The 23,469-nt window shown below is 35.5% G+C and overlaps 3 long non-coding RNA genes across 7 annotated transcripts in view; 1 reads left to right on the forward strand and 2 right to left on the reverse strand.

Annotated features, from left to right (window-relative positions):
* Nucleotides 1-1,692: 1,692 nt before the first annotated feature.
* Nucleotides 1,693-3,977, reverse strand: LOC123386545. Its single transcript, XR_006600566.1, has 2 exons — nucleotides 3,920-3,977; nucleotides 1,693-1,945 (listed from the first exon to the last, which is right to left on the reverse strand). It is a non-coding gene; the product is annotated as an uncharacterized LOC123386545 (long non-coding RNA).
* The window catches only part of LOC102902449, a 61,600-nt gene continuing 40,069 nt past the window's right edge, over nucleotides 1,939-23,469 (forward strand). For 3 of the 5 annotated variants that reach the window (XR_006600562.1, XR_006600564.1, XR_006600560.1), the window contains exons 1-2: nucleotides 1,939-2,085; nucleotides 12,808-14,157. This is a non-coding gene — a long non-coding RNA (uncharacterized LOC102902449). The remainder of the gene's footprint in view (nucleotides 2,086-12,807; nucleotides 14,158-23,469) is intronic. The other 2 variants (XR_006600561.1, XR_006600563.1) reach the window with 2 other exon arrangements.
* Nucleotides 13,963-19,798, reverse strand: LOC123386544. Its single transcript, XR_006600565.1, has 2 exons — nucleotides 19,621-19,798; nucleotides 13,963-14,133 (listed from the first exon to the last, which is right to left on the reverse strand). It is a non-coding gene; the product is annotated as an uncharacterized LOC123386544 (long non-coding RNA).

The following is a 23,469-nucleotide window of genomic DNA, read 5'->3' on the forward strand; positions in this document are numbered from 1 at the left end:
GACCTGAGCTGAAGTCACATGCCTAACCGACTGAGCCAACCCAGGCACCCCAGCATATGGAGTATTTTAAGGTGAAAAACTTTAAAAAAAAAAAAGCAGAAGCAAGAATGTCAATCTGACCTTCCCAGCCCTTCTCTCCTGAAACAGGTCATACAACCCTTGTGAAAGAGGTGCCCTCCCAACACCTGGAGGAAAGACGTGTCCTTATCTCTGAAGACAAAAGGATGCCAAGGACTTAACTTAACAAACCACTTTGTTAAGTTTTGCCAGCACACTGCACTTATCCCATACTCCTTAACCTATCATATTTCTATACAACTGTTCACCCCTTATCAAACCTAGCATAAAATATTCTGATCTAACCATCTCTTGAGGTTTCCATTCCCTAACAAAGGCCCCTGTGTCAGGCAAAACTCATATTAAATACATTTGTGTGCTCTTCTGCTGTTTATCTGTCATTGTCAATTTAATTTTCAAACCCCGTCGGGGCCCGCAAGAGGGTGGAAGAATACTTTTTCCTCCCCTACACACGTTTAGTCAAAAAATTTAAACACGTACTGATACTATGAGAGAAATTTTAGTTTTATAATATGTTATCAGTAATATCATGCAAACTTTTGGGATTGTTGACAAATTTAGGAACATTTCCATCAGATTTCTTCATACATGAATGGTCGGAAAGATTTCTACAGACCAGGCTCTGGTTGCATGTGTTTCAGCCTGATTTCTCTCCCTGTATTTATGTGATTTGGGTGGTTAACACAATAATATATGTTTGAATCATAATATAAACTCTTGGCGGTCACTTGTGTTCTTACCAGGTGAGTCAGCACAGTGGCCAAGATGAATATTCCTACAAGCCATTACTACACATGGATGCTTAGCAATAACTTAACCTTGCCCAGAAATGACTACAAGCAATATCTGTCTCTTCCCCATCTCTATCTTTATCTTTATTTAGCTGTATCTATTATATAATTATTTATATCTATTATGTAATTATATCTAGTCAGGTGGATGGATGGAGAGATAGATAGATAGAAATTGATATTTATCCATATCCAACTAAAATCTTTTTTTAAAAATGTTTATTTATTTTTGAGAGGAAGAACAAGTGGGAAAGGGACAGAGATAGAGAGACAGAGAGAGACAGAGAAGATCTGAAGCGGGCTCCGCGCTGACAGCAGAGAGCCTGATGTGGGGCTTGAATTCACCCACCACGAGATCATGACCTGAACAGAAATGGGTCTTCGTTGTAACCGACTGGGCCACCCAAGCGTCTCCAACCTAAAATCTTTTTTTTTGTTTTTAATTTTTTTTTAATGCTTATTAATTTTGACAGAGACAGAGAGAGAGCGTGAGAGGCAGAGGGGCAGAGAGAGAAGGAGACACAGAATCTAAAGCAGGCTCCAGGCTCTGAGCTGTCAGCATGAGCCCGACATGGGGCTCGAACTCACGGAGTGCAAGATCATGACCTGAGCCGAAGTCAGCGGCTTAACTGACTGAGCCACCCAGGCACCCCTCCCACCTAAAATCTTTTTAGTGTATTCCCAGTTCAACTTGCCCTCAACCAAGTATCAAAAATGCTCTGAGCTGTTGTAATGTCACTCAACATGAGCTGAAGTTTTCTGAAGGGTGTGTCAGGGAGGAAATAGACAGTGAGTGGTCTCAACTCATTCCTGTTTACATACATTAGTTTTGCAAATTTTATAAAGACATATAATCATGTGAACATACTGCTAGGGCTCTTTCCAGACCTTTTGAAGACACCTGTGCAAATGAAGGGGTCTTGATGCTTAAAGTCCATTAGCTTCAGAGTAAGTTGGTGAGAAGAGACAGGAGCAGGAGAGTGTGTCCCCAAAAATGTGGGAAATAAAGAGGAATGTCCCCTGTCATGTGCACTGTCAACACTAGTTTCTTGGAGTTTCCTTCCTGTTTTCTTTTCCTGTCAGGGCAAGAAAAACCTGCAGTGAGAGGCTGTCCACACAAGAGCAGTGACTCTCAGATATTACCACAGCAGCAAAGGTGAAAACCAACAGATTTGGAGTACACTTTCATCAAACCTGAGGCCTGGAGGAACAGCAGGTAACAGGGTTGATGCTCGTAATCAAAAAGCTTGTAAACCTTTGGCAATCACCTGGATTTGAGAGACATGGTTTGAGGAAAGAAAGGAGGCTGATATTTCAGAGACTATGCTAATTGGGGCTCAGCCTGTTATACTTCCATTACCCACATCCTTATGTTTTTCTTCCCTTGGTCAGTGGCCCCAAAATATCTGCTACACTTAAACATTTGTAATGCATTTAAGCCACCAGGATATTGTTATCAGTTGACACGCAACTCAAACCCAATCCAACCTGACGGTATAGTTCTTTTATTGTCGGTTTTGTTTGACAACCTACTACATTAATAGACCACATTTATCCGGCTTATAAACATTTAGGTTGCTTCCTAACTTGTGCTGTGAACATCCAGATACACGTGTCCCTGGGCTAACATACAAGATATTCTCTGGGAGACATACCTAGAAGACAAATTATTGGGCTGTAGAATATGTATTTCTCCAATTTTACTTGGTAATTACAAACTGTTTTTCCAACCTCATGGCCTCATGAAACACTTCCACCAACAGTATATGAGACCTCCTTTTGCCCTACATCTTTATCAATACTTGGCACTGTCAGACTTTTTAATATTTCTCAAATTTATGAATGGTTAATGGTATCTCTCTGTGGCTTTAGTTTGCCTTTTTGTCTATCGTGGCGAGCAACTTTTCATACATCTTTGACTCTTGGAGTTTTGTCTTTTTGCAAGTGCTTATTCAGCTCTTTTGACGATTTTTCTATTGACTTATCTGCCCTGTCTTTATTGATTCATAAAACTTCTTTATATTTTCTGAAAACTAGCTCATACCAGTTTTATATGCAGTAAATATTTTCTGATAAGCTTATCTTTTTCTTCTCTTTGAGGTGTCTTTTGATAAACACAAATCTTTAACGTTAGTGTAATTGAATTAAAATATCTTTTCTTTTTCTGTTTTGGTGCTTTCTGGCTAAAATGAATGACAATACTCTGAGTTTATAAAAATATTTCTCTGTATTTCTAAAATATTTATAGTTTTATCTTTTTATAGGCCATAATTCACAGGGGGAAGTGACATTTGAAAATATAGTATGAGACAATCTTGAAAAAGAACAAACTGGAGGTATCATAATCCCAGATATCAAGATATACTACAAAGCTGTAGTAACCAAAACAGTATGGTATGGGCACAAAAATAGACACATAGATCAGTGGAACAGATTAGAGATTCCAGAAGTAAATCCATGATTAATAGTCAATTAATCTTCAATAAAGGAGGCAAGAATATGCAATGGGAAAAAAATCTCTTCAGCAAGCAGTGTTGGGAAACCTGGACAGCTACATGCAAAGAAATGAAACTGAACCACTTTCTTACATCATATACAAAAGTAAACTCAAAATGGATTCAAGACCTAGATGTGATACTTGAAGCCATAAAAATTCTAGAAGACAGCACAGGCAGTAATTTCTCTGACATCAGCCATATCAACATTTTTTTCTAGATATGTCTCCTGAGGCAAAGGAAACAAAAGCAAAACAAACAAACAAAACTACTGAGACTACATCAAATTAAAAAAGTTCTGCACAGCAAAGGAAACAATCAACAACATTAAAAGACAACTTACTGAATGGGAGAAGATATTTACAAATGATTTAACTGATAAAAGGCTAATATATATATATATATATATATATATATATATACATACACACACACACACACACACATATATATATATATATATATATATATATATATATATATATATAATACAACTCAACACTCAAAAAATGAATAACCCAATTAAAAATGGGCAGAAAACATGAATAGACATACCTCCAAAACAGGCATCCAGATGGCCAACAGACACATGAACAGATGCTCAACATTGCTCATCATCGGGAAAATGCAAATTAAAACCACAAGGAGATATCTCTTCACATCTGTCAGAGTGGCTAAAATCAAAAACACAAGGAACAAGTGTTGGTGAGAATGTGGAGAAAGCAGAAACCTCGTGCACTATTAGTGGGAATGAAAACTGGTGGAGCCATTGTGGAAAACAGTATGGAGGTTCCTCAAAAAGTTAAAAATAAAAATATCCTACTACCCAGTAATCACACTACTGGGTATTTACCCCACAAATACAAAAATGCAACTAATTCAAAGGGATATATTCACCCCTATGTTTATAATAGCATTTTTTACAATAGCCAAATTATGGACACAGCCCAAGTGTCCACCAATAGATGAAGGGATAAAGAAGAGGTGATTTATATTTATATATAAATATATATTAAATGGAATAGGACCCAACCATAAAAATGAAATCTTGCCATTCACAGCAACATAGATGGATCTAGTGGGTAAAATGTTTAGTGAAATAGTCAGAGGAAGACAAATATTATATGATCTCACTCATATGTGGAATTTAAGAAACAAAACAAATGAACAAAAGAAAAATAGACAAAAAAATTGACTCTTAACTATAGAGAACAAAGAGATGGTAACCACAGGGGACGTAGGTGGAGGGATGGGTGAAATAGGTGAAGGGGATTAAGAGTACACTTACGATGAGCACTGAGTAATGTATAGAATTATTGACTCACTATATTGTGCACTTGAAACTAACATGGCACTATATATTTACTATACTGGAATTAAAATTTTTAAAAATATTAAACATAGTAATTAAGCAGAAGATAAAACTGAAAAGAGAATCAGATTGATAAAACATATAAAGTCATCTATAGAATAAATTTAATAAACATACACCTAAAAAGGGGCTACATCTAAGACCAAAACTATAAAACTAAAGGAGAAAACATAGAGGTAAATCTTTTTGACCTTGGTTTTGGCAATAGATTCTTAGGTATGACACCAAAAGTGCAAGCAACAAAAGAAAAAATAAAGTGATCTTCCTCAAAATTAAAAACATTTGTGCATCAAGGAATATTGATGAAGTGAAAAGACAACCCACAGATTGGGAGAAAATATTTGTGAATTATATAACCGACAAGGGTCTAGTATCCAGAATACATAAAAACAATCCAATTTAAAAATGGGTGAAGAACCTAAACAGACATTTCCTCAAAGATGTATATAAAATGGCCAAGCATGTGAAAAGATACTCAACATCATTAGTCATTAGGGAAGTGCAAATCAAAACCACAGTGAGATATCATTTCACATCCACCAGGAAGACCATAATTAAAACAATAATAATAAGTTGTGGAAACGTTGGAACCCTCATACAAGTTGTTAAAAATGTACAATGGTGCAGCCAGTTTGGAAAATGCTTTGGTAGTTCCTCAGAGAGGCAAACATAAAATTACCTTATGACCCAACATTTCTACTCTTAGCTATATACTCAAAAGAACTGAAAACACTCAGCAAGTACTTGTACACATATGTTCATAGTAGCACAATTTGCAATAACCAGAAGGAGAAAACATGCTAAAAGTCTGTAAAGGGGTGAGTAGATAGACAAAATATGATACATACATACAGAGGAATTGTTCAGCCATAAAGAGGAATGCAGTGCTGACATATGCTACAACATGGATGAACCTTGAAAACATGCTAAGTGAAACTAGCCAGACGCAAAAAGCCACATATTGCATATGAAATAAGCAGAATAAGTAAATCCATAGAGTCAGAAAGCAGAGAGGTGGTTTCCATGGGATGGGCTGGGGGGCGGAAATAGAGGGTGATTGCTTATTGAGTATGAGATTTTCTTTGGGGGGTGATGAAAATGTTTTAGAACTTACTAAAGGTGGTGATTGTACAACGTTGTAAAAAAAAAAAAGAAAATATCGTACAAGGTAGGAAATCCCACTTTCTCATTACCATTCATTGAAATTCCATCATTTCCCATTTAAATGAAATAAACCTGCTCTTCTCTCTCCCTAGTCCCTTCTCTCCTCTTATTCCTGTGCTTTTATGTTTATAACTGAGGGCCTAGTTGATATTACTGCTACAGTTCTCTTTTCAAACCTATAATAGTCGGGTCAAGGATAGAATTTCAAAGCATGTACAATTAAATCTGAAGTCCTATAGTATGCATTGTGAAAGAACCTGGGTCATATATGGTTTTATAAATTTCAAACTTACAATTAAAAATTAACATTAAAAATTAAAAGATAAAATGATATATTTTTAAATTTTGGACATTTGAAGTAAAATACATTAGAAAATTAAGGCAGGTTCATAATATTTGTATTACCATTTAATCCAATTAAAAAATATTTTGACTAGAAAAACATTGAGAATGTAATTCACATTTTCCTCCCTGTTTCATAATCTCCCTCTTATCATAATTATATCACATCTCTTTCTATGAGTGTCTTTCCACTTTCTGAATACCCTTCATTACCTCACCCTCTAGAGGTCTCTTTGAAAAAGACTTGCCATTTTTGTTTCCTGCAGTTGATGCTTTGACATATACAAAAGTTTACTATATATACAGTATAGTATATATAGTAAACTATACTATAATGCTATATACTATAGTATATACAATACTATAATATATACTATAATACTATGTACTATAATATACAATACTACAATTGTAGTATATAATACTACAATATATACTATATACTATACTATACATATATATACTATATATATACAATAATATATATATATACACAATAATATATGTTATACTATATATACATATATAAATTTTTTTGGATATTTTTATATCAACATATGTGAAGTTTCCATATATGTGTATGTGCTTCTCTGACCTCTCTATATTCATTTCCATTAGTCTATGTGTCTACTCCAGCATCAACAGCACAGTCTTTTAATTAAAATAGCTGTGTAATGTCCCTCCCCCTCATCCTGCCCACAGCACTACATTAAAATTTGGGATAGGGTTACATTAAATCTATAGGTCACTAGAAGACCTGTTGGAAGATTGACATTTGTACATATTGAATCTTCTAATTCACGGTCACAAATATCTCTCCATATACTTATATGCACTATGACATCTCTCACAAATAGTTCAATTTCTCTATAGAATTTTGTGCATCCTTGGTTAGATTTATAAGTAGTTATTATTATTTTTGATGTTATTTAAATAGGACATTTTTCTAATTTTTTTCCTGTTTGTTGCAGTGGTATAGAAATGTAATGGAGTTTTATATGTCATTCTATATCCAGTAAACTTACTCAAATCTCTTAATATGATAGATTCTTTTGGATTCTCCATTTATTTGTGACTTCTAAGCTTTTCTTGATTAGCCTAACAGATATTTGTATGTGTTTTTTGTTGTTGTTTATTTGTCTTTTAAGGAACCAACTTTCTCTGTTGTTGATCTCTTCTATTCTATGTGTGTTTTCTATTTTATTGATTTCTGCTGTTTGCTAATCTATTTCCTTTCTTCTACTTTCTTTGGATTTATTATGGATTTTATTTTTGCCTTTTTTTATACATTTAAAAATTATTCTACTTTTTAGATGGATGCTAGACTCAATAATTTTTATTCTTTCAGTTTTTTAATATAAATATTTAAGACTGTAAGTTTCCTAAAAGTACAGATTTAGCTGCATCCTACAAATTTGGCATGTAGGATTTTTATCATCCATTCAAAATGTTCTCAATTTTTTTTCCAACTCTTCTTTGACCCATAGATTATATTTAATACTAAATGTGTGAGTTTATTCCCTCTTTTTTGCTTGTTTGCTTCATTGTTACTTCTAGTTTCTGACTTAAATTCACGAGGCAAGAAGATATGCCATGTATGATTTCAGTCCTTTGAAATTTGTTTAAACGTTTTTTATGGTCCATCATATACTCAATTTTGCAAATATTCCATGTGTTTGAAAAAAAATTATTTTGCAGTTGATGGATATGATGTTCTCTATGTGTCAAAGTTTAATTATGCTGTAAAATTTTTGTCTGATTTTTTAATGTCAATTATGAGCAAACTTGAAATCTTCCACTATGATCGCAGAGCTATTCATTTCTCCTTTTAGTTCAGTTTTGTGTCAGGTAGTTTGAGGTCATGATTTAAGCAGATACAAAATTATATATGCAAATATATGCATATATATTTGAGTTGTAACTTTTGTCCCTCTTTCTCCCAAGAAATTCTTCCAGCCTTAAAATCTGTTTTGCATGATAATTAATATAGCTACACTAGCATCCTTTTAGTTAATGTTTGCACAGTGTTTTTCCTATCTTTTTACTTTCAGCTTGTCTGAATTATTACAATAATTAACAGCATATATTAGATTATTTTTTAAAATTCAATCTGACAATCCTCATCTTTTTACAGGAGCATTTGGTTTCTTTTCAGTCTACTCACTGCTGATATATTTGTGTTTACACCTAATCTTCTATTTTTCTTTTTTATAATTAATCATTTATTCTTTTCCCAGAACTAGTTTAGAAGCTATATATTCTGTTTATATATTTTTTAATGTTTTTTTTTTTTTTTGAGAGAGAGAGAGAGGCAGAGAGAGGGAGACATACAATCTGAAGCAGGCTCCAGGCTCTGAGCTGTCAGCACACAGCCCAACGCAGGGCTAAAACACATTTACTCCAAGATTATGACCTGAGCCCAAGTCGGACGCTTAACTGACTGAGCCACCCAGGCACCCCATTCTGTTTATATTTTTAAATGTTATTCTTAAGTTACTACAGGCATCCTTAACTGATCAAGTCCAAATTTAGCCAATACTTTTAACCTTCTCTGAGATGTTTTAGAGATCATTAAAATTTTGCTTGATTTATTTCTTTCCATACATTTATGCTATTGTCCTTGTTTATTTTAATTTTTAAACTGTAGCGATATTACTACTATTGTATTCAGTCAGTGATCTAGCTTTACATCTTCATATGCCACTTTATTTGCTCCTTATGTCTGTGTATATAGAACTGTCAACTAGGATTACTTTCCTTTGGTTTGAGGTACATCTTATAGACTTGTTTTTAGCATGGATATGCTGGTGGCAGTTTTAGATTTTGAAAAATGTCTTTATTCCACCTTTATTCTTGAAAGACATTTTGATGAGTATAGAACTATAGTGTGATAAATGTTTTTCAATAAGCACATTCCAACTATCATTCTATTTCTTTTTCACTTCCTTTAGCACTGTTGAGATGAAAGCTACCAGTCTAAATGCTCCTCCTTTAAAGTTAATCTTTGCCTCTGACTACTTTTACAATCTTTTCTTTTATTTCGGCATTTGGCAATTTTACTATGAATATTGTCCTCTACTTTGAATTTGTGGAGATTCTTGTATTTGTGGTTTGGTATATTTCATTAGTTTTAGAAAATTCTTAGCTAATATATTATCTTTTTTGTTGTTGTTCTCCTTTCCCTACTTCTGAAATTCTGATTTAATATGTCAGATCATCTCACTCTCTCTTTCACATTTTTCATATTTTCTAATTCTTTGTAAATTTGTGCTACATTCTGGATAATTGCTTTTGATCTCTATCTAATTCACAAATTCTCTTTTTAGCTGAGTCTACTCTACTCAAAACTCCATATAATCCACTCTAAATTCTATATGTATTCACTTTAAAATTTTGAGTGTAGTATTTCTCATTTTCGGAAGTTCTTTTTTAGTGTGCAAATTTACTTGGTCATTCTTTAAAGTTTTACATTCTCTGAACACAATGCTAAATTTATCTCTTATTTTTAAACCAACTAGACATTAGTATTTTATATTCTGTGTTTGTAATGTAAACACTTAAAGTCTTTGTGGATATGATTTCTCTTTCTGAGTTCATGTTTATGATGTCTAGTTTTCATGAATAGTTTACAAAGAAAATGTGAACTGTTTTTTTAAAAGAAACGTATTGGGGTGCCTGGGTGGCTCAGTTGGTTAAGCATCTGACTTCAGCTCAGGTCATGATCTCTAGGTTTGTGAGTTCAAGCCCTGCTTCAGTCACTGTGCTGACAGCTCAGAGCCTAGAGCCTGCTTCATATTCTGTGTCTCCCCCTCTCTCTGCCCCTCCCATGCTCATGCTCTATCTCTTCCTATCTCTCAATAATAAATAAATGTTAAAAAAAAAGACATTTATTTGTAGAATTATTTGAGGCCTGGAGTTAAGGCAGTGTCTGTCTGTGTATATGTATGTACATATATTCCCAAATATACTTTGACAGAAATGTCTGCTCAGAAAACAGACCATTTATTACTCATAGAACATTTTAGCATCTGTTAACCATAAACCAATATCTAATAAGGTGAAGTCATGATGGCTACATGTTCACCAATGCATGCTGTGGGGTTGTACCACAGGAAAGAATCTCTGAAAATAAGGAAGATTGGAGCTAACACATCTACCCTTCTTCATCTCCACAAAAAAAAAGAGAGAGGAAAAAGAGGAAGAGAAATCTTTACTCTGAAAAACAAACAAACAAATTCTCTTTAAGAAGACAGGAAAGGAATATTCAGATTTTTATCTCCCTGGAATGAAACAAATGGCTCCTGGGGAACTAAGTCTCTAAACCTTTCTAGAACAATACCATATCCATTGCTTCCAAGGCAAGTTTGGTATTCAATCATCCATTAGCCATATTACCAGTGTTCCTAACCCATCCATTTCTCCTTATTCACAGAATAGACTGCACTTAATTGGTTTGGTCTTGTTTTCTCTCAAACTTCTTCAGAACCATTCTATCACTCTCTTGCTTTTGTACCCAGTTAGGCTGTCCTGCACAGAACCTTTGCTGTGACTTTCCCTCTGGCTGGAATGCACTTCCTCCTGGCTCTATGCCCGCTTATTTAGCTCTGACTGTTCAGCCATTATGTACTTAAGGAATGCTTTCCCAGACCTCTATCTCCTATAAGATCTTTCTGTTAAGAGACCTTCAAGGCAACACCCACTTGTCAAAATTGTAATTGTATATTTGTCTGTTTTTATTTATTGGCTGTCTTCATTCTAGGCCTAAGTTTTATTAGGGTAGAACCATGTCTGTTGGACTCGCCATGACTTCTAGTCCTCAAGGTCTTGTGCAACACTACTGCCTGGATCATTGTAGGTTTTCAAAAATATTCATTGAATAAATAAAAAAATTACATACAATGCTGAGTATATCTCATACATTATAATGATTAAATCCTGTGAAGTGAGTTATTATATGAGCCACAATTGTGAGATAGCCAAAGAAAGATTTTAAGTATATAGAGAATATTACCTAAGATACCTTTGTGTTAAATTTAACAGACTACTGGGACAGTGAGAGGTTACACTTCAAAAAGCCCACAAAGAGTTTTTTTGAAAAGTCAGTCTTCTTTAATAATATATGATGTTTTTGGATGACTTAGCTTATGCAGTTAATTCTAATAAAAGCTAATGTGACATGATAAAGGGATATACAAATGGTGGTGTTTCAGGTGATGTAATTCCTCAAAAGAGTAGCATCATAACAAAGTTGCTCTCTAATACTCTAAGCAGAGGATAGAACTAGGGAAGGACCATGACTTCCTTGATGATGTATGTTCCCTAAAGAGGTATATTAGCCATAAGAGTAATAGAGAGTAATCATTAAGAGCATGGACTTTAGGATCAGGCCTGACTTCATATTTAGGCTCACTCACGTTTAGCTTTGTGGTCTTTGGAAAGTTACATAAGTTCTATAAGCCCTACTTGACATAAGAGTCAAATGGAATTAATGGTAATACCAATCTCATAAAGTTTTGGTAAAAATACAATTAACTCATATAACGTACATATCATAGTGCCTCCTAAATAGTAAACTACTTATAAATGTTAGCTATTCTTGTTATTTGGCCAGTGATATGTCTGAATTTTTGCATTTAGAAGTCATGCATATGCAGTGTGGAAATTGGAGCTACACTATTCCTAGTTATTTCTTTTTATAGATCAAACTTCAAGTGCATTAGACTTGAAGTCAGAACACTTGTATTTGAATCCAACTCACTAACTGTGACCATGGGCACAGCCTAAATCTTAACAACTACATCAATCACGTGAGGTATGGTAACATCTACCTCAGAGGATTGTTTTACACTTATGAAATATAATCTTTAAAGTAACTGCCTTACCCCGATCTGCCAGGTTTCCTTTTTATCATTTTGTTCACAGACAAATGTAGTGAGATATTACTTAGAAATATTAATTTTGTCCTAATCTCTTCCTGGTTGGAATTGGTCAGAGGCATTCATTACTTTGAAGAGAATTAGAATTGTAAATATTAAGAAGCATTTAGAGAAAAAACAAAAAAACAAAAACAACTGACATTTCTTCCAGAATAGGCTTTTGGATCCATCATCAAAAGCAGTAATTTTGAAAACAATATTTTTTTTTTCATTTAGAAGACTCAGCTTTCTATGGAAAGAAGAAAAGGTTCTTAAGATCAAGAAGAGGGCTCTGAAAGCAGCAGAACATAGAGTATATGCCATAATAAGTTAGAAATAAAGTAACGAACTCCTTGGTCTTCCTACCCTTGATGGTGGTGGTAGTGGTCAATAATTTCGGGGTGAGTTGTGTGGTTACTCAGTGAGGACCACCGAGAAAGAAAGGAGGGAAGGGAATGGATGAGGCTAGCAAATCAGCATCAAGAGAACCACTGTCACTCTGGTTTTTCAACCTCCATTTGATGTGAAAGAGCAAGTTGATTCCTGTGATGCTCTGTTGCCATTTTGGTGGCCACCACATGTCACTTGTGTTGAGGAGCCCTGTTAGCTGCTGCTCATGTAGTTGTTAAGGGAGAGTCTTGCATTCACAGGTGCCTGCATGTTGTCTGTGGATTCTTCAGCAGAAAAGACATCTGTTCATTGCCCAAGATTTTGCTGACTGTCATCCAAAGCAATCCCATTATGAACAGGTCATCCAATTTTTAATGGCTGGGACATTTTGTGAACACTGAAAACAGCAAGTAAGTGGTTGTGCAGCATTTGATGAGAGAGAAATCTCCCAGCCTGAGTATCTGGATGAGGAAAAATGATGATGAAATATTCATTACACTAGAATTCCCTTTTATCCTCTCCCCAGATAATGTAAGCAAAGTCTACTTATCTTTATAGATACATCTTAAATGTCTCACCTACTCTTAATTCTTTCCACACATTCTCAAAGAAGTGTTGATTATCCCCTCCTTTTGGGTAAACCACTACATCTTGTTATTCTAGCACCTGTCATAGTATGTTGCCAATATTTGTTTACATTTATTTCCACTTCTAGGCTATGCAATTAATAGTGTCATTTAATCTTGGCATCTCTAGCATATAATTCCTGGCACATAGAAAACTCTTAGCAAATACCAAATGAATGAATGAATGTATATACATATTATTCTCTTCTTGTAAACATAATAGTAAGCCTTACTCTGTGCAACATTTTTTTTTCTAAAACAGAGTGAACTTTAAGTTTTATGTAGGATCAGTAGTTAAGTGTCATGATATATGCCTAGTAAGAGTTGTGACTCTATGGTCTTATATAACCATATAAGTATTTCCTACTTATTTCCTACTTGGTATAATTTTTTGTGTCTGTAGAAGGCTCTTTGTAACCAAATATTCTTCACTCCAACTTCCAGGATACCTGAAATTCTATTATACAAACATTTCAGATATTAAAGAATGCCAAGATGAAAAGTTATGAACATCATGATTGGAAGCCTTGGTGTAAGGGAGATGGGAGAGAGAGAGAGAGAGAGAGAGAGAGAGAGAGAGAGAGAGTCACACATTTCAACATAAATTTTGAATACGTTGCAAGTTTAACCTCGTTGTAAACTAGTACTTTGTATAGAGTAAAAGTAGTTAAAAGTGCTTGTATTATTCCTTTAGAATCATTCTATTTTGTAATTCTTCTGTTAACAAAAGATATTGCTTTTTTTTAAAAAAAAAAGAGAATTATAATACTGAAGTAGAGTCAGTGAGTATTCATTCCTAGTCATATATTTATGTCCTTCTTCCTAGAACCACATACCACTTTCCCAATGGCCCTCTCTAACATAGTACCAAACACTTTGATCTCCATCTTCTTATCAGGGAAGAGCTGGAATTTGCCTTCATCTTGGACACTCCTGAAGGCTGATAAAGAGTGCATGGAGCTTTGTAAAGAAAAGAGAACCAGGGTGAGTTTAATTGTGAGGGTGCTGCTACTGTGTTCAGCAAGTCCTATTAGAATTACTGTTCAGTATTTCATTGCTCACTGTCAGTTCTAAGGAAAACGTCTTGACAAAATAATATACTTTAAACTCAAATCTAGTAATTCTCAAATCTTACCAACTTCCAGAATTATCTGGGGCTTGTAGAAAAAATAAAAATTCTTCGTCCCTTTGTAGATTTTGTTTCAGTAGGTCTAAAGAGTGCCTGTAATTTTTAAAGTTCCTAAAGTGATTCTGTTATTGTATCCATATCCAAGTGGTACTCAGGGTGACATTTGTCTATCATGTCTCTCATTTCACAGATGTTTTGTACAACCAAATAGACCAGTAGGTGGTTGACTCGAAAGTCCTTCCAATTGCAGACACTGGGACTTGGTGCCTAAATAAATGTTTTACGAGATATGTCTGCCAGTGTTAAGCTATTTCGGAGGCTGTGAACATTCTAGGTCAACACTATCCTCTCATGTTTTTTAAGTCCAACTTAAAAATCTATTCTGAACTGACGGCTTCCTAAACTAGTACTACTCATACTAATCTTTTTCTTCTCCACACCCCTGCATCAATAAAGCCTATAGCATGCAACTTAACATTTAAGGATATACCTTTATTAAATGAAATGATGAGAACTCTTTGTAATTGCTAACTATGAATCAAATTTTATATTTATTATTCTTTCTTATATTTTTTGCTGTTATATTTCTTCTCTCCTTCCTATTGAGATTTCAAAGTCTCTGAAAATTACTAGGAATTGCACTTTTCTTATGCGAATAATGAAAAATCAAAACAACATGCTGGTTCACTTGTGAATATGCTGCAAGAAGGGAAAAGTGGGTTGCTAGTTCTACCAAGAGAAATAATATTGGTGTCCAAAAAGACAATTAGGCTTCCTAAACTTCTGTACTCTCTTTATCCCTTTGGGATGTCAATTATTCTAGCTACTACCTTTTAGTTTTATGCACACAGATTTGTGATATTTTTTAGACTAAAAATGTGGACTCTACAGGTCAGAGACTCACAACCAATTGGTAAGCTATTTATTACATTCAAACTATTGACAAAAAGTGGAAGATTCATGACTTCCTCCATACTACCTGACTTCTTTAGGTTTCAAGATGGTTATTTAAAAAATACATATTTTCTGATAATTACTGTATGTTTTAGTATTTATGGTAGGTTAAAACATTTATAAGGAACTGAACATTAAAAGCCAAATTTGCATTTCATAGTTGATATGTAATTTTCTGGAATCACATTTAAAGGAGGAATACACACTTCTGAGTTCTTGGATGAGACCTTTTTAATAAAGGACAGACTAACAAAAGAAAAACTGAAGTTTATTGATACATATGTACACGTTGGAGATACCCAAGGGAAAATGAATAACTCCCTAAGCTTGCTTAAAATTCTGGCTTAAATACTGTTTTAACAGAGAAAGGAGAGGCAGGATGTAGACTTAGTCTTAGAAGAGCCTAAATGATTTTTAAGAAAGGTGAATGGGTCCTTGGAAGCATATATGGGAGGTATGATCATTTGTGACAAAGTTCACACATCGTGTCTACTTCTTGTCTTCTCCTCTGTGACAAAAACCAGTCTTCCTTCATTGATGAAAGTCAGGGAGGGAACTCATGGCCACTGAGTTCTTTTTGGAAGGTCTGTCTTTAGGCAGAAGAGAAAGTTTATCCCTGCATTTACTCTTTTCCAAAGGCCTACAGCTCAGATTAATCACTATATCAAACCAGCATATTTTTGGGTAGCATATTCTGCTACTCTTCCCTTACATTAAGATTTTAGACAGTCTACTCTTCACGTATGTCTTTCCATTTTCCAGTTTGAATACAAAAGCAAGAATTTTTCTCGCTAACATTTGGAGTTTATATTGTTTATTTCATGATGCCAGTTAATTAATTTCCATAGTGAAGAGGGGTGCATAGTGAAGTATACAGATTTGAAGACATCATCTTATTTACTCACCATATTTGCTTGGCCATAAGTGAAATATACCTAATCACACAAGTGAGGGGAAGCCCAAATTCTCACTGCCAGGGGTGACCTGCTTATCTTCAAGTACCAGTAATAGAAAACTCATAAACAAATGTCTTTGAAGCTTCTTTTATAAATGTTTGTAGCAATATTCTAGAAATAATTGAAAGGTTTGCACTCTATATACATTCTATATGTTTTAGCAAAAAGAATAATATGTAGTCCCTTCATGTGTGTTTGTATATACATAAATGAATGGTTGCCTTTAACATAGGGTCAGATGGGCCTATTAATTTTATCTACCTGTCTATCTATCTATTATTTATTTATTTATACGTTTATTTTAAAGTTTATTTTGAGACAGAGAGCATGAAAGAGTGTGGGGGAGGGGCAGAGAGAGAGAGAGAGAGAGAGAGAGAGAGAGAGAGAGAGAATCCTAAGCAAGCTCCCCACTGTCAGCACAGAGCCCAACACAGGGTTGGAGATCACAAACCATGAAATCATGACCTGAGCCAAAATCAAGAGCCAGACACTTACCTGACTGAGCTACCCAGGTTTAGTTTTCTATTTGGGAACAAGATATGAAATGAAACCATGCGGAAAAGAAATAACTTTGTAGTTATAGATTTCATTGATTATGAAGTCAATTTACACCTCTATTTTAAAAACTGTTTTGTATTTTTGCTTAAAACTATTGTTTATAAATGTGCTAAGCTTGTCATTTTAATGACGTAAATAAAGATAGTTTTCAAAAGTTGCAAGTAAGTAAGGGTCAAACTCAGCCTAGAAAAGAAATACAAAAATGTATAACTGTTAAACTAGATTGAAGTGCTATTGTTTAAGATTGGAAACTTGGAGGAATTTCAGAGGAGAATAAACAAAATGGATGAGAGGGTAGATGTAGAAAGAATTGTTACAGACTGGAGAGATTTGGTTGAAAATTTGGAAGTTCACTGTTAAAAACTGAAGTTAGAAATTTGTAGAATTATTACCATTCCTCATCTCATTTGTTACAAGTCCAGATCCAAAGGGTGACCACAAGGTAGCCAGCTGAAAATGTGCCAAGCTCTTTAGCTTTCAATTCCTATACTAATTGTCTAATTGATTAAAATATTTCTCGATTCCACAAACTTTGATTTTGTAGTTTTTACCTTGTTCTAGGTACTCTGATAGACTCTGTACAAAGAACAAATAAATGAGAAATGGTACCCGGCTAGAGGAGCTCAGAGAGCTATCTGTCCAAGATGCTGCTGACAGTGGCAGAGCCAATGTGCTAACTCAGGTTGTCACAACTCCTGGTTTAGTGCTCTTTCTATAAGACTTCTGAAGTTTAAGAGTCTGACCAATACTAAAGACAGAGAATGCTCGGCAGTTATGTAAATGAATCAGTACCTCTAACTCATGGCAGGTTAATAAAGACCTTTCTATTTTGGAACTATTAAAAGCAAACCTACAGTATTTGAAGTAATGGGCCTTAACATCCGTACAACAGGGATCAAATTCAGAACCTAGAAAACATCCCCAGATGCAAGTACTAAAACATCAAAGGTATTGGTTTTAAAATACAAAAGCACTAAAGCAAGTATTTAAAGTATCAAGACAAGTATTTAAATGTAATTGAGGTCCTTCCTTAATTACTCAATTAAAGCAATTCGACATATGGAAGATAGAAAATCTTCAATTGCCAGCTTGAGCAGCTCTTCCTTGCTCCTTGCTATAGGGAAAGACTGTTAAGACTTGGTGGCTGATTGCACATGTATCCCTTCATCAGAAAATAAAGTAGTCAAAGCAGGGCAGAGAGAATTCATGATTATTGAGTATCATCCATAGGCTCCGAATGTTATGTTTGTCATGTCATTTAATCATCCAAACAACTTTATGTGGCAGGGTTTATTGTCTTCATTTTATTGAAAACTGAATTTAAATATTTTAAAAACTATGCACAAGGATGCAGTTAGTAAATGGTAAGCAAAAATGGAATGAGGCTAGTTTAATTCCAAGGTTCATGTTCTTTGCAGCATACCAGTCCACCTCCAAGGATGAAAGCAAGGTTCAAATGAGAGGAAAAAAAAAACACCTGAAGGTGAAGTAGGGAAGATGGAAATCAGGAAGTGCTATCATTTATATTTTTGTTGAATTAACAAATATATCATCAGAAGGGCTGCGCTCATTATCCTTGTTATTCTCTGATCAAAATGACTTTCAACATGGAGTGCCAGGAACAGGAGTTCAGTTCCCTCACTTGTTCTGTACCCAGGAGCACACTCTAATACTCAGAAAATATTCTGAGAGTTCTACTACCATCAAGAAGCAAGAAGATGAAATTCTGGGCTTTGAAGACAGAGAGTCTGTATTTAAATACCACTTTTCCCACCAACTAGATATATGTAGGCAAATATTTAACCTTTTTGTGCTTTGGTTGTCTCAACAGGGATAATAATAATAATAATGTCACTCCTAAGGTTGTAGAGAGTAAATAAGATGATACATATAAAGAACCTAACATTGGGTCTAGTCCAAAGTGAGTGCTCTGCTGAAACAGCATCAGAGACATTCAAAGTAACAAGGAACTTTCCCAGTAAATTATCTTGTTACATAAATGTGTATAAAGCCATTCTATCTATAAGATACTGTAGGAAATATTGAGAAGAATATGATCTATTCCTTCAAGGAGCTTACCCTCTAGTGAGGGAAATGAGACCTAGCCGAGATAAAACAACTGAGCCACTTCTAAGCTTCCTGGAATTTCTATGAAATATCTGAATATCTTTGATTTTGAAGTGATTTTAAAACATGACAATTTTAACTAAGCACTGGTTTGGAAAGCTATATCTCTGCCTGAAGATATACTTTGATGGCCATAATCTTTGCCTTTCTGCTTCAATGACATGGAGACGGATTGGATGCCAGGGTGTCAGAGAATCTTCCTAGCTGATTAGACTGCTGTAGACATAACAAAGGCCATACTTTAAATTAGCTCCAACAGTCTAATCAGAGTGAACAGACTACTTGGGTCTGTGATGGAGACATATTGGCAGCTGATAAAGGCTGTCCAGAGGGATTTTGGTGAAAAACCAAAGTATATTAATGCTGAAAGCAGTTTGAATCCAGTGTAAGGATTAAGGGTGATTTAGAAGGAAATGTTTATGCTAACAATTTATTTCTACTCTGATTTTATTTTCCTTAAAGTTTGTCTTTATGTATTGGCTTTGAGAATCAATCATGCAAAATAATAATTTTTCCTATTTCTTTCACGGGTGACTAAAAATGTTAATCTTTTAAAATAATTACACTCAGGCACATTTTGATATCCCAGACCACCTCATCTAGGTGCCCACTTCCATAAGGGGCAAAATACCCTAACTGCAGATTCAGGTCTTTTCATTGAGGATGCTAATTGCATTTTGATTCTGCAACATTGAGCATATTCATAATCTAAGGAAAACTCACCTCCCTTGTCATTAGAAAGGCTCTTGTAATGAACTTTCCCAGACCCTATGTAATTTTTTACATGTTTTTAAATCTAAATAGAAAACTGTCTTAACTTAGGTTTCCTGGGAAATAAATTTCGAGTCTGAGGTTACCATGTTGGATGTTTCTAGAGGTGTGCTCTTAGGATCAACACTGGTGATGCAGTGAAAGAAGAATAGCAGAAGGAAGTTGAATTGTGATGCAATCACGACTATACCTCCTTGGATCCTATAGAAAATTCTGGAACTGGAATGATTCTTCAGAGTTGGACCTTTATCCAAACAGCAATTGGATTTGGGCTGTCAGTGGGAAGGGGAGGTGACCTTGGGAAACACTGCTGTCTCCTGTCAATTGCCAGAGGACTCATCTAAGAATCTTTAAGCATTAGCTGAGGTTCCCAGCAGTTGAGGCAGTGAGTGCCTCAGCATCTATTACAGTCTACCCATTGAGCTTATCAGATCCATTTGCTTTGCATGATAAGTTCTAGGATCACTTTCTCCAGGATTCTGATAGGTCCCTTTTTGGGGTGAAACTTGCCTGAGAAAGGTTACTGGGATGCCTTACTAGCCCATTTCCACAATTGTTCTCAAGACTGCAGTCGATGCTCCTTGTCTCCGTCCTCTACTAAATTCTGCTACCAATTTCCCTGCCTCGTGACTACCACCTCTTTTTGTCTACATTACTTGACCTGATGAAATGATCCAGACTTCAGTCCTGAGGAGTTGCTATACCCATGGCTGCTGCACATGTCCATTTACCAATAAAATTGGGTGAGAGAATAACAGTGGATCACCTGAGTACCAAACATACACCCCCATTGTTTAAAAGTAACCATATCACTTATTGATCAAGGTCTGTTGCTTCTAACAGTAGGGCTACTCCTTTCCTTTCCTGCAGGTTTCTTGGAAGGACGACTCTCTGTCTGATGAGGTAATAAATAGCCTTAGCTTAAAGTTTAATGAGACTCTTATTTTCTTCCCTGATGAAAGCATTTCCCTTTTGGGAACTAGACCACTAAACTTATGAAGCCCAGAGTTCCAAGAATGAGAATCACGAATTTCCCAAGTGGGTCTTCTTCTACTTCTAGTTCATAGTTTCTAGATCCATGTATCCTATTTATTGAATACATAGCATATTCAATAGCATAGCATATTATAAGTGTTTTATACTTAAAATGTATTTTTCATGTGAACGGTATTTTCTATGTATGGAATCATCTAATTGTTACCTCACTTCTGCCTTCAAATGGTTGTTTTGTCACTCTATCAAACCAACAGTTTCTGGATGGTACGGTATATGATCCATTGTTATGTCCATGGTGATAAACTCACTGCCATGCTTCCTCTTCTGTAAAGTGGTTTCTTTTTTTTTTAATTTTTTAATGTTTTTATTTATTTTTGCGACAGAGAGAGACAGAGCATGAGCAGGGGAGGGGCAGAGAGAGAGGGAGACACAGAATTGGAAACAGGCTCCAGGCTCTGAGCTGTCAGCACAGAGCCCGATGCGGGGCTTGAACCCACAGACTGTGATATCATGACCTGAGCCGAAGTCGGACGCTTAACTGACTGAGTCACCCAGGCACCCCTGTAAAGTGGTTTCTTAGTTGGAGCACTCTTAGATGGAATTTTGTGCTGATGAGTCAAATACTCTATAAGCCCCATCATAGTAAGTAAGAGCAACCCGTACTTGGAATGTGTGTCCGTTTTGGTCAAGATGAATAACACCACCTTCTAGAGTAAAAGGGTTCAATGTAATCAACCTGATTCTCAGTGGCTGTTTTAATCTCCCTGAGGGATGGTAACAAATCTGGACCCAGCATTCATTCCTGTCATCACTTTAGATCTCTGTGGCTGGCTGCTTTGATATTCATCATTAGGAGCAGTGGCTAGTTCAACCTTAGTAAGTGCATGCTACACCCATGTATAAATAGTCTTCATTCTACCATCTTAGACTTTTACACCAATCGTGCCAACAATGCAATGGCTATTGGCCAAGCCTGGCTAACATCAACTGACTGGGTCATTCCGTCTCAAGGGCCATTGAATCCTTCTACTATGGGACAGATGCTTTCTTCTAGGCCTTCCCTTGGCATTTTGTTTGTGCATTCATTATGATTCTAATTATCTGAGGACTTGTTATTTTGCTGCCCAACATTCATTGACCCTTCCTAATTGCCTATTCTATTCTTGGAATTATGAATTCTATTATTGAAATGACGGCTTTTCCATTTCACTCTTCTGTCTAAAGGCACTTGCTCCATGATAGGCCAATCCTACACTCCTTCCCTGGAAAGAAAATGGTCATTTTACCTAAGCACATAAGTAAACTTACCTAAGCCTCACCAGACTCTGCTATCACTCCTCTGTGGTGGTTCTTGCGTTTTAGCTTTCTTTCTGGATGTGGTGGCTCTCAGTGCTCTAGCCTGGTTCTTAAGCTTCCCATTAATTCCGAAAACCTTCAATTCATCCAACATATTTTCCTGTTTACATTCAATAAAATGACCTACCCAGATTTGTATTATTATTAAGCGTATTTCTTGATGCAACTAGACTACGAGTCAGTGGAGAGCAAAAACCATGATTTATTCATCTTCTTGTCTTCTGTAGGACCAAGAAGAAATATAGATGTTAAATAAATGCTGTATTAAATTTAATCAATCATTAAATGTTTTTAGCACCTACCTTGTGAAGGATATATTGTTTACTTACATGAACACGTCACAGTCTTTCAGTCCAACAGAGCAATCAGAATCAACTTCACTTTGACTTAAGTCTTCCTGAGAGAATGTTTGGAATAAATAGACAACATTTTCTATCTAAAAGTATACAGGAATGAAGTAAAGCCCTTCATGTACCACTTTGCAAAAACCTCCAAACTTCTCTGCAAAATCTAGTGATCTAAAACTTCTGAAATCTGTACATTGCCATTGATAATATCGAACTCTCCTCTCTCATGGACACCTTTTCATTCCTGGGCATTGAGTTACCATTTTTACCTTTTCTTCTAGTTAATCCTTCTGAGATCCAGGATTGAAATCTGTGCTCTGTTACTTCTTCACTTACTTGCTTTCACCACATGTATGGAGTATGAAGATGGTTTCCAAATCTTTATCCAAGGCATAATTTCTCAGCTGTGCTCCAGTTTTATGTCTGCTGCTGCCTGAGTGACATGGGCATGTGCATATACTGCCACCCATAAAAGCTAAATCTGGCACAAATTGAACTTCTCACCTTTTAAACTGTCACCTTGTCATTTTCCCCACCATCATTAAAACTACCATCAGCCCTCATACTTGGAAAGGGAAATATAGCCTCTATTTTATTACCCTATTCATACAGATCAAGTCTACATGAGTCATACTTCCCCAAAGTAAAGCTTCTTCTTTACCTCTCTTCATATATATATATATATATATATATATATATATATATATATAATACACACACACACACACACACGCACACACCATATCATAAATATATGTATATATACCAAAGAAAAAAGCAAAACCGATATGTTTGGGTCAGGGGGAGGGAATTCTTGGATGACGTGCCTTTTTCTTTATCAAGCTGAGTGCTGAGAGTCTCTCATTTGTTTTCCCTAAAATAGCACCTGGAAAATGTTCAAATTTGTGTGCCTCCTACCAATCCTGCAGAGTTGGGCTGGCTTTCTGCATAAGTTCACAAGCCACCTGCAAAGGAACACAGTCATCTTCTGTGGGGGCACATGGGGAAACTGCCATGTTGGGAGGGGAATGAGGTGTGCAGAGCATTGGGGTTTTCCATAGGCCACTCAGGTGTCCACAGGTGAGGCATCCCACACAGCTCA

The sequence above is a fragment of the Felis catus genome, chromosome B4, assembly GCF_018350175.1.
Source record: "Felis catus isolate Fca126 chromosome B4, F.catus_Fca126_mat1.0, whole genome shotgun sequence".
NCBI classification, from domain to species: domain Eukaryota; kingdom Metazoa; phylum Chordata; class Mammalia; order Carnivora; family Felidae; genus Felis; species Felis catus.